The sequence below is a fragment of the Saimiri boliviensis genome, chromosome 12 (assembly GCF_048565385.1).
Source record: "Saimiri boliviensis isolate mSaiBol1 chromosome 12, mSaiBol1.pri, whole genome shotgun sequence".
In the NCBI taxonomy this organism is placed as follows: Eukaryota; Metazoa; Chordata; class Mammalia; order Primates; family Cebidae; genus Saimiri; species Saimiri boliviensis.
In genome coordinates this window covers 18,428,807-18,440,855 of record NC_133460.1, presented here as the reverse complement: position 1 = coordinate 18,440,855, position 12,049 = coordinate 18,428,807, and positions in this window count along the sequence as shown.

Below are 12,049 nucleotides of genomic sequence, written 5' to 3'. Positions count from 1 at the left end.
TCAAAACAAAGGGGCTGCAGGCCCCATACAGGTCCAAAATCCAGCGAGGCAGTCAAATCCTAAAGTTCCAAAATGATCTCCTTTGACTTCATATCTCACATCCAGGTCATGCTGATGCAAGAGGTGGGTTCCCATGGTCTTGGGGAGCTCTTCCCCTGTGGCTTTGCAGGGTATAGCCTCCCTCTTCCAGTTAACTTCATGGGCTGGTGTTGAGTGTCTGTGGCTTTTCCAGGCCCACAGTGCAGGTGGTCAGTGGGCCTACTATTCTGGGGTCTGGAAGACACTGGCCCTCTTCTCACAGCTTCACTAGGCCGGTGCCCCAGTAGGGACTGTGAGGGCTCTGACCCCACATTTCTCATTCTGCACTGCCCTAGCAGAGGCTCTCCATGAGGACCCCACCCCTACAGCAAAATTCTGTCTGGGCATCCAGGCATTTCCATACATCTTCTTAAATCTAGGCAGAGGTTCACACACCCCAGTTCTTGACTTCTGTGCACTCACAGGCTCAACACTATGTGAAAGCTGCCAAGGCTTGAGGCTTACACCCTCTGAAGCCACGGCTCAAGCTCTGTGTTGGCCCCTTTCATCCATGGCTGGAGCGGCTGAGATGCAGGCCACCAAGTTTCTAGGCTGCACACAACATGGGGGCCCTGGGCCCAGCCGACAAAACCACTTTTTCCTCCGAGGCCTCTGGGCCTGTGATGGGAGGGGCTGCCACAAAGGTCTCTGACATGCCCTGAAGACATTTTCCTCATTGTCTTGGTGATTAACACTCGGCTCCTTGTTACTTGTGCAAATTTCTGCAGCTGGCTTGAATTTCTTCTCGGAAAATGGGATTTTCTTTTCTATTGCATTTCAGGCTGCAAATTTTTCAAACTTGTATTCTGTTTCTCTTTTGAAACTGAATGCCTTTAACAGCACTCAAGTCACCTCTTGAATACTTTGCTGCTTAGAAAATTCTTCCACCAGATAACACTAAATCATCTCTCTCAATTTCAAAGTTCCACAAATCTCTAGGGCAGGGGCAAAATGCCACCAGCCTCTTTGCTAAAACATAACAAGAATCACCTTTGCTCCAGGTCCCAACAAGTTCCTCATCTCCATCTGAGATCACTGCAGTCTGGACCTTATTGTTCATAGCATTATCAGCATTTTTGTCAAAGCCATTTAGCAAGTCTCTAGGGAGTTCCAAACCTTACCACATTTTCCTGTTGTCTTCTGAGCCCTCCAAAATGTTCCAACCTCTGCCTGTTACCCAGTTCCAAAATCACTTCCACATTTTTGGTTATCTTTTCAGCAGCAGCCCCCTTTGCTGGTACCAGTTTACTGTATTAGTCCATTTTCACACTTCTAATAAAGGCATAACCCAAGACTGGGCAATTTATAAAAGAAAGAGGTTTATTGGACTTACAGTTCCACATGGTTGGGGAGGCCTCACAATCATACGGGTAGACAAGACAAGAAAGTTTGTTCAGGGAAACTTCCCACTTTAAAACCATCAGATCTTAGGAGACTTATTCACTGTCATGAGAACAGCATGGGAAAGACCCACTCCCATGATTCAGTCATCATCCACAGGATCCCTCCCACAACATGTGGGAATTACGGGAGCTACAAGATCAGATTTGGGTGTGGACACAGAGCCAAACCATATCATGCTCTAAGAAAAGAAAGTTTGGGGCCTGCGGTCAGGTAAAAGCCTTTTTAAGTCAAGCTGAGGAGAACTTTAAGGCTGTCTTGGCCACCTCATTTTATGCAAAGTAGGCAGAAAAATTACAAGAAAAGAAACATATTTAAGTACAATTAAGAAAATCACAGTATTTCAGTTAAAGCAGTTTAGTGCTTTTTAGAAAAGGAGTTGAAATTAGATAGTATAAATTTAATTCTATGAACAATGTAATTGCTTAATTTTCAATAATTATTCTTTCGTGACTACAGTTGGGCAAGTTGCCCTAATAATTTTCAGGCATTTTTGGTTCATGTTCTTTCCAACCCTCCTTTTCCCTTACAAGGGTTGCATCCAAGTTAGGGATAATGGAGGGGGATGTTTAGTATTTAGGACCACGATGTTGGTGTGCACCTGTTCCTGGCCAGGGTCTTTTGGAGTCAGAACTCTTCTGCCATAAGATCCCCCAAGCCTATCTTGGGAATAGTGAAAGGGATGGGATGATGCTGAGGAGCTTGGCTTTGACGTTTCCTTATAGTGCATTGTTTCCAATCCATTCTTTTACCCTGGAAAGGATAAACTGAAAGAATTGGCCACTGTCTTTTTAGGTTTAAGTATTGCTCTGTCTTCCCTGAGACCAAAAAATAAAAGATTTAATGAGGGATGGTACTGAAATGAAAACTTGTTTAATATTCCAAAACATTACCCACTAAAAGAGCAAGAGAAAAAAATTATTGGGAGAGTGTTTCAGATGATTTCTTCTTCACAGGTTTACCTGTTGCCCTATCTGAAGAGTTAATTAGAAAAACAATGCAGGTACATTACATAAAATTCAAACCCTATGAACATGCAATTTGTAGAATGTGTAAGACCCCCATTTCCCACCTCCTGAGGACATACTATCAACAGATCTTCTACCATTTTTCCTTTCTGTACATATACTAATATATTTTTTCCAAAAAATGTGTTTATATCACGTATAATGTTTTAGTTTACTTTTCTACCTTAGCAATATATTATCCTCCCATGACAGTACATCTATATCTATCCCTTCTTTGTAACAAAGGAACAGAATTTTATTGAAGGTATTGCCATGATTTATATAATCATTGTTTTTATTTGATCTTACTGTTTCCAGTGTTATCGTAAACATCTTTCTGCCTGAATCTTTGTTTTGCCTTATGAAATATGTTTCTAGGTTTGTTTGCTTTTTTTTAATAACCTTTAAGACTTCGATCTGCTGCATAAATTCCTTTACTGTTAAGTTTGCAGACATATATTGAGTGTATTGATCAATTGCACTAAGGAGTAAGCACCTTATGTGAAGCCCCCTTTCATGAAAAATTCTTTAAGAATGGCATAGTTGAAAAGTTAGAAGGCTGTGTGAATCATAAATTGGTTTTACCCCATCACCACATCAACCAAACACCTGCTTTGCAGTTTTGATTAAGATCAGTCATGTATTAATTGAGATTTGCAAGGCCATGTCCTTTATATAAAACAATGCACAATGCCCTAAGCTCCATGGTATTTGAGACACAAAGGAGAACAAGATACCATTCCCACCACTGGGTAGTTTAAGATTATTGTCTGTATCCAGTATATGGCAACTGTAATGATTTCTAAAATGTTTTTCTATTGAGATACAATTTATATAAAATGAAGTGCTCAGATTTTGAGTGACAGGTTGACCAGTTTCAAAGAATGTGCATACCTAATTAAGACAGAAATTTCTGTAACACCAGAAAATTCCCTCTTGCCCTTTTCCTTATCCATCACAAACCCTCCCCTATAACCATTGATGTGATTTTTGCCTATATCTTCATATAAATGAAATCATGCAGAATAGTTTTTTGGGGTCTTACTTTGTCTTCCTTGTACCCCTTTGTGCAAATCCTCCCATCCTGAGACCTCAACAACTGCTGGTCCTTCTGCCCCTGTAGTTTTGTATGAGTACTTTATATATTCTGGATATAAATTCTTTTTCAGATATGTATTGTGAATATCTGGATATAAATTATTTTTCAGATATGTATTGTGAATATGTTCTTTCTCCACTTGCATTTCTGTTTCCTTAGCAGTGTCTTTAGAAGAGTACTTTTTGATTTTATTTTAATGGAGTTCAATTTATCCATTTTTCTTTTATGGCTCATATTTTTTTTTTTTTTTTTTTTTTTTTTTTTTTTTTTTTTGAGACAGAGTTTCGCTCTTGTTACCCAGGCTGGAGTGCAATGGCGTGATCTCGGCTCACTGCAACCTCCGCCTCAGCCTCCCGAGTAGCTGGGATTACAGGCACGCCCCACCATGCCCAGCTAATTTTTTGTATTTTTAGTAGAGATGGGGTTTCACCATGTTGACCAGGATGGTCTCGATCTCTTGACCTTGTGATCCGCCCACCTCGGCCTCCCAAAGTGCTGGGATTGCAGGCTTGAGCCACCGCGCCCGGCCTATGGCTCATACTTTTGGTATGCAAAGTAAGAAATCCCTACCTACCTAAAGGTTACAGAAATTTTCTCCTATGTTTGTTCATTTCATTTATTCCTCCTGTTTTCTTTTAAATTTGTATGCTTTTAGCTTTTTTCATTCAGGTCTGTGACCCATCTCGAGTTAATTTCTTGTGCCTGGTATGAGGTAAGTTTGGTGCTATTTTTCCCCCATAAGGATATTCAGTTATTCTAGCACTGTTTTTATGAAAAAATTAACCTTTGTTCCCTTGGTACTTTTGTGGGAAAAAAATTAACTATCTTACCATTGGTCTATTTCTGAATTCTGTTCAGCTTCACTGACATATATATATCTGTGTCTTCAATAATACCACACAGTTTTAATTACTGTAACTTTATATAGTATACCTTGAAATCTGGTAGTACAAAATCTCCAGGTTTGTTCTTTTCTAAAGTTGCTTTTGACTATTCTAGCACTAGAATTTCTACACAGTCGCTTACTGGAACTTTGATCAGATTGTATTTATTTTCTTAATGTCTCACCTACAATTTGTTATAAAGCTGTTGAAATTTTGCTAGTCTGAAAGTAAGTAATGACTTGTCAGTTTTAATTGACGTTACTCTGGTTATGAGTGAATGTGAGGATCTTTTGTTATGTTTAAGGACTATTTTTCTTTGAATTTTTTTTTTTCATTTTTCTAATGGTTAGCCCTCCCCCTTCAATTTATAGAACTCTTCATATTTACATAAGAGAGGTTAGCCCTTTATCTGTGATACAAGTTATTTTCTCCCAGTTTGTTATCTTTTGACTTTGTGTTGACATTTACTTCACAAAACATATTTGTATATACTATGTTGTCAGACTTCTCTTGATACTAGATTTTTGACTCATGGAGACTTTTCCCCCTCCTACGGTTTATATTTTCCAAATGACTATCCATTAGTTACAACACTATTTACTATAAATGAGATTTTTTTCCCAGTTAGTTGGGATGTTACCTGTATAATAAACTAAATTTCTATATGTACTGTGGTTTATTTCTGTACTTTCTATTTTGTTCCATTTGCCTGTCTTTCAATTCATGTACCAGCACAACACATTTTTAACTATAGAGACTTGATAGTATGTTTTAATATTTGGTAGAGCTAGTTACATAGCTTTTCCTGTATGTTGTCTTCTAGTAGTTTTACAGTTTCAGGTATCACATTTAAGACTTTAATTCATTTTGAGTTGATTTTTTACATGATATGAAGCAAGAGTCTAATTTCATTGTTTTGCATGTGTAATCCAGATTCCTAAACTCCATTTATAGAAGACACTGTCCTTTCTCTCATTGTGTGTTCTTGGCATCTTTGTTAAAAATCAATTGATGGTAAATGTGTGGGTATATTTTGGGGCTACTATCTTCTCTTGTTCTATGTGTCTGTTTTTATAGCAGTACCATGCTGTTTAGGTTACTATAGATTTGTAATATATTTTGAAGTCAGGAAGTAGAACACCTCCAGCTTTGTTCATTTTCCCCAAAATTGTTTCAGCAATTTGGGTTTTTTGTGGTTCAATAAACATTTTAGGATTTTTAACCTATTTCTTTGAAAAGCATCATTGGGATTTTGATAGGGATTGCATTGAATCTGTAGATCACTTTTGGTAGTATGGACATTTTAACAATATTAATTGATTCAATTCATGAACAGGGAATATCTTTTTATTTGTGCCTTCAATTTCTTTCATCAATGTTTTATAGTTTTCAATATACAGGTCTTTCACTTCCTTGGCTATATTTGTTCTTAAGTATTTTTCATAGCTATTGTAAATACAGTTGTCTATGCTACATTTCAGATGGTTCAATGCTAATATATAGAAACTATACTTTTTATATTTTACTTTTTTAGAAAAAGAGTTTCACTCTTGTTGCCCAGGCTGGAGTGCAATAGTGCAATCTTAGCTCACTGCAACCTCTGCCTCCTGGATTCAAAAGATTCTCCTTTCTCAGCCTCCCAAGTAGCTTGAGATTACAGGTGTGTGCTACCATGCCCAGCTAGTTTTGTGTTTTTAGTAGAGACAGTGTTTCACCATGTTAGTCAGGCTGATCTTGAACTCTTCACCTCAAGTGATCCACTCATCTGGACCTCCCAAAGTGCTGGGATTACAGGTGTGAGCCACCACGCCCAGCTGAAACTACCATTTTTGTATGTTGACTTTATATCCTGTAACCTTATTGTATTTTATTAGTTCTAGCAGTGTTTTCACTTACATTTTAGGGTTTTTTATATCTATTATCTGCAAACAGGAACCATTTGGCTTCTTCCTTTCCAGTTTGGATGGCTTCTCTTTCTTTTTTTTTTTGCCTTATTGCTCTGGCTGGGTCTTCCATATTGAATAAAAGTAGTAGTAGTGGAAGTGTTTGTATCTTTACTGAGATACTTTTGGAAAAAGCTTTCCATTTTTAACTCTTGCATATGATATTAATGGTAGGCTTGTCATACATGGTTTTTGTTGTGTTGAGTTACATTCCTTCAATGCCTAATATGGTAAGAGTTTGCATCATGAAAGGATATTGAATTTTTCAGATGCTGCTGCTTCACGTGTTGAGATCATATATGGTCTTTGTCCTTTCTTCTGTTAATGTGGTGTATTAACACTTACTTGCATGTGTTGAACCATCCTGGGATCTTAGGGATAAGTCTCACTATATCATGGTGAATGAGTGATCCTTTTAATATGCTTTCGAATTCAGTTTGCTAGTATTTTATTGAGGATTTTTGCATCTACCTTCATCAGGGATATTAGCCTATAATTTTTTTTATACTTTTTAAGTTCTGGGGTACAACAGGCAGGTTTGTTACATGGGTATACACATGCCATTGTGGTTTGTTGCATCTATCACCCCGTCATCTACATTAGGTATTTCTCCTAATGCTATTCCTCCCCTAACCCCACACCCCCCTGCTATGTCTCCCCTAGCCCCCTACCCGCCACCACAGGCCCCAGTGTGTGATGTTCCCCTCTCTGTGTCCATGTGTTCTCATTGTTCAACACCCACTTATGAGTGAGAACATGCAGTGTTTGGTTTTCTGTTCTTGTGTCAGTTTGCTGAAAATGATGGTTTTGAGCTTCATTCATGGCCCTAAAAAGGACATGAACTCATCCTTCTTTGTGGCTGCATAGTATTCAATGGTATGTATGTAACACATTTCTTTATCCAGTCTATCACTGATGGGCATTTGGGTTCGTTCTAAGTCTTTGCTATCGTAAACAGTGCTGCAATAAACATATATCTACATGTGTCTTTATAATAGAATGATTTATAATCCTTTGGATACATACCCAGTAATGGGTTTGCTGGGTCAAATGCTATTTTTATTTCTAGATCCTTGAGGAATCACCACACTGTCTTCCACTATGGTTGAACTAATTTACACTCTCACCAACAGTGTAAAAGCATTCCTATTTCTCCACATTCTCTCCAGCATCAGTTTTCTCCTATTTTTTAATGATCGCCATTCTAACTGGTATTAGATGGTATCTCAATGTGATTTTGATTTGCATTTCTATAATTACCAGTGATGATGAGCTTTTATTCATGTTTGTTGGCTGCATAAATGTCTTCTTGTGAGAAGTGTCTGTTCATATCCTATCTGAACTTTTTGATGAGTTGTTTTTTTTCTTGTAAATTTAAGTTCTTTGTAGATTCTGGATATTAGCCCTTTGTCAGATGGGTAGATCACAAAATTTTTTTCCCCATTCTTTTGGTTGCTGGTTCACTCTACTGATAGTTTCTTTTGCTGTGCAGAGCTCTTTAGTTTAGTTAGATCCCATTTGTCTATTTTGGCTTTTGACATCATTGCTTTTGGTGTTTTAGTAATGAAGTCCTTACCTATGCCTATGTCCTGAATGGTATTACCTAGGTTTTCTTCTAGAGTTTTAATGGTTTTAGGTCTTATGTTTAAATCTTTAATTCATCTGGAGTTAACTTTTGTATAAGGTGTAAGGAAGGGATCCAGTTTCAGCTTTCTGCATATGGCTAGCCAGTTTTCCCAACACCATTTATTAAATAGGGAATACTTTCCCCACGGCTTGTTTTGTCAGGTTTGTCAAAGATCCGATGGTTGTAGATGTGTGGCATTATTTCTGAGGTCTCTGTTCTGCTCCATTGGTCTATATCTCTGTTTTGGTACCAGTATCATGCTGTTTTGATTACTGTTATCTTGTAGTATAGTTTGAAGTCAGGTAGCATGATGCTTTCAGCATTGTTGCTGCTGCTGCTGCTGTTGTTTTACTTAGTATTGTCTTGGCTATGTGGGCTCTTTTCTGGTTCTATATGAAATTTAAGGTGGTTTTTTTTCCACTTCTGTGAAGAAGGTCAATGGTAGCTTGATGAGAATAGTGTTGAATCTATAAATTACTTTGGGAAGTATGGCCATTTTTATGATACTGATTCTTCCTAACCATGAGCATGGAATATTTTTTCATCTGTTTGTGTCCTCTCTTATTTCCTTGAGCAGTGGTTTGTAGTTCTCCTTGAAGAAGTCCTTTACATCCTTTGTTAGTTGTATTCCTAGGAATATTATTCTCTTTGTAGCAATTGTGAATGGGAGTTCACTCATGATTTGATTCTCCGTTTGTCTATTACTGGTGTATAGGAATGCTTGTAATTCTTGTACATTGATTTTTGTATCTTGAGACTTTGCTGAAGTTGCCTATCAGCTTGAGGAGATTTTGGGCTGAGATGGTGGGATCTTCTAATACAATCATGTCCTCTGTAAATAGAGACAAGTTGACTTCCTCTTTTCCTAACTGAATACCATTTATTTCTTTTTGTTGCCTGATTGCCCTGGTCAGAACTTCCAATACTATATTGACTTGGAGTGGTGAGAGAGGGCATCCTTTTCTTGTGCCAGTTTTCAAAGGGAATCCTTTCAGTCTTTGCCCCTTCAGTATGATATTGGCTGTGGGTTTCTCATGAATAGCTTTTATTATTTTGAGATATGTTCCATTGATAACTAATTTTTGAGAGTTTTTAGCATAAAGGGCTGTTGAATTTTGTCAAAGGCCTTCTCTGCATCTATTGAGATAATCATGTGGTTTTTGTCTTTGGTTTTGTTTATGTGATGGATGACATTTATATATTTGCGTATTTTGAACCAGCCTTGCATCCCTGGGATGAAGCCAACTTGATCATGATGAATAAACTTTTTGATGTGCTGTTGGATTTGGTTTGCCAGTATTTTATTGAAGATTTTTGCATCAATGTTCATCATAAATTTTGGCCTGAAGTTTTCTTTTTTAGTTGTGTCTCTTCCAGGTTTTAATATCAGGATGATGTTGGTCTCATAAAATGAGTTAGGGAGGATTCCCTCTTTTTGTATTTTTTGGGATAGTTTCAGAAAGAATGGTACCAGCTCCTCTTTGTACCTCTGATAGAATTCAGCTGTAAACCCATCTGATTCCAGACTTTTTTTAGTTGGTAGGCTATTAATTTTTGCCTCAATTTCAGACCTTGTTATTGATCTATTCAGCAATACAACTTCATCCTGGTTTAGTCTTGGAGGGTGGAAGTGTCCAGGAATTTATCCATTGCTTCTAGATTTACTGGTTTATTTGCATAGAGGTGTTTGTAGTATTTTCTGGTAGTTTGTATTTCTGTGGGATTAGTGGTGATATCTCCTTTACCATTTTTTATTGCATCTATTTGATTCTTCTCTCTTTTCTTCTTTATTAGTCTGGCTAGCAGTCTATCTATTTTTGTTGATCTTTTCAAAGAACTAGCTTCTGGATTCATTGATTTTTTTGAAGGGTTTTTGTGTGTCTATCTCCTTCAGTTATGCTCTGATCTTTGTTATTTCTTGTCTTCTGCTAGCTTTTGAATTTGTTTGATCTTGCTCCTCTAGTTCTTTTAATCATGACGTTAGGGTGTTGATTTTAGATCTTTCCTCATTTCTCTTGTGGTCATTTAGTGCTATAAATTTCCCTCTAGACACTGATTTAAATATGTCCCAGAGGTTCTGGTATGTTGTGTCTTCATTCTCATTGGTTTCGAAGAATATCTTTATTTCTGCCTTCATTTCATTATTTATCTATAGTCATTCAGGAGCAGATTGTTCAGTTTCCATGTAGTTGTGTGGTTTTGAGTGAGTTTCTTAACCCTGAGTTTTAACTTGATTGCACTGTGGTCTGAGAGACTGTTATTTCTGCATTTTTTGAAATTCCTTCTATTTTTGTTTGTTAGTGGCTGGAGAAAGTACTTGAAATGGATTTCAAGCTTCTTAAATTTATTAAGATTTATCTTGTGGCCTAACATATGAACCCTCCTAGAGAATGTTGTGTAAAAAAAATATTTATATAGATTTTATATTGTATTAGGTATTATGAGTATCTAGAGAAAATCTGAGGCATAAGGAGTATGTGTGTAGATTATATGCAAATAGTATACCATTTTATCCAAGCCACTTAAGCATCCATGGATTTTATTATCCTCAGGGGTTGTAGAACTCATGCCTAGTTGGTGCTTGCCTATAGCCTGTGTCCACTGGTGTCAGCCTGGAGACTGGGTGTATGGTTGCTAGGCCAGAAATTAGGTCTGTGAAGAACTGGGTCCTGCCTGGAGTCATCTTAGGACCTGGGTTCACAAGGCTTGGCACAGGGAAGACCTGAGCCCTGCGTTTGCAGGTGCCTGCCAGGTGTTTGAACCTAGATATGCCACCCTGGTGCTGGATAGAGCTGAAGCCCAGGGCCATTGGGGCCTGCCTAATGCTTGGGTCAGCCTAATGTAGGAGCAGGCCCAGAAACCAAGTCCACCAGGCTGGGCTGGAACCTGGGACTGCAGAAACTGGCCTGGCATTGGGATGGGCTTGGAGATTCAGTTTGCTGATAGCGCCTGTATCTTTGGGGCCAGCCTGGCTGCTGGGTCTACTAGGCAGGCCCAGAACCTGGAGCTGTGAGATCTAGCCTGGTGCTAGGGTGGACGTGAAGGCTCAGTCCCCAACTTATTTTCTTGATATTGGGTTAGCTTCTGATGGGCAGACATTTTAGATTTTGAAAAAGTCCATTTTTTTACAGTTTGTGTCCTTAGCATCAATTTTAGGAAATCTCTGCCTACCCCAGTGTCAGATATTCCATAGTGTTAGCAGAGATTTTAAAATATCTTATGTTCACCTTATGTCATATTTTTTAAAGTTACTTGTAGGAGAAGTTAACTTCAGCATTTTGTTATTTTTCTGCAGAGAAGATTCGTTTTTTTATGCTAGGCAGCTGTCAGTACTTGCAATCTTGGAAGCGCCCTCATCCAGTATTAAGGATTGAGATTCTTTGAAGCTGGGATTTGTAGAAGCTAAAAGAATTGAGATTATTTGCAGTCCTTGGCCAGGCCAGTCTCCTTTAGATTCCTCCTTATAAAGTCAAGTCCTAATCCCTTCCACTCCTTGCCCTGAATTCCAGCTCTCTTTCTTGTAGCCCCAACAATTTAGGTCAAATATTCAAGGTCACATAGTTGTGAAATGCCACACGATAGTGGTGGGATTTCAACCCAGGCAGTATGACTTCAGATCCTGGGTTATTAAAAGGAATCTTCCCTGTCACCCCTACCATGAGGTATGGATTTCATTTGTTTTGCTTCCTATTGCACACCTACCCCTCACATGACATGTAGTAGGTGTTCAGAAAATACTCATTAAATGTAAGAGTGAACCTTCTTTTAGTCCATTTGGGATACTATAGCAAAATGCCACAGACTGTGGCTTAAAAACAGCAGAAGTTTATTGCTCACAGTTCTGATGGCTATGAAGTCCAAGATCAAGGTGGGAGCACATTCCATGTCTAGTGAGGACCCCTTTCCTGGTTGGCCTGTTTTTTCTTTGTGTCCTCACATGGTGGAAGGAATGAGAGATCTCTGTGGGGCCTCTTTTATAAGGGAACTCAACCCATTCTAATCACCTCTCT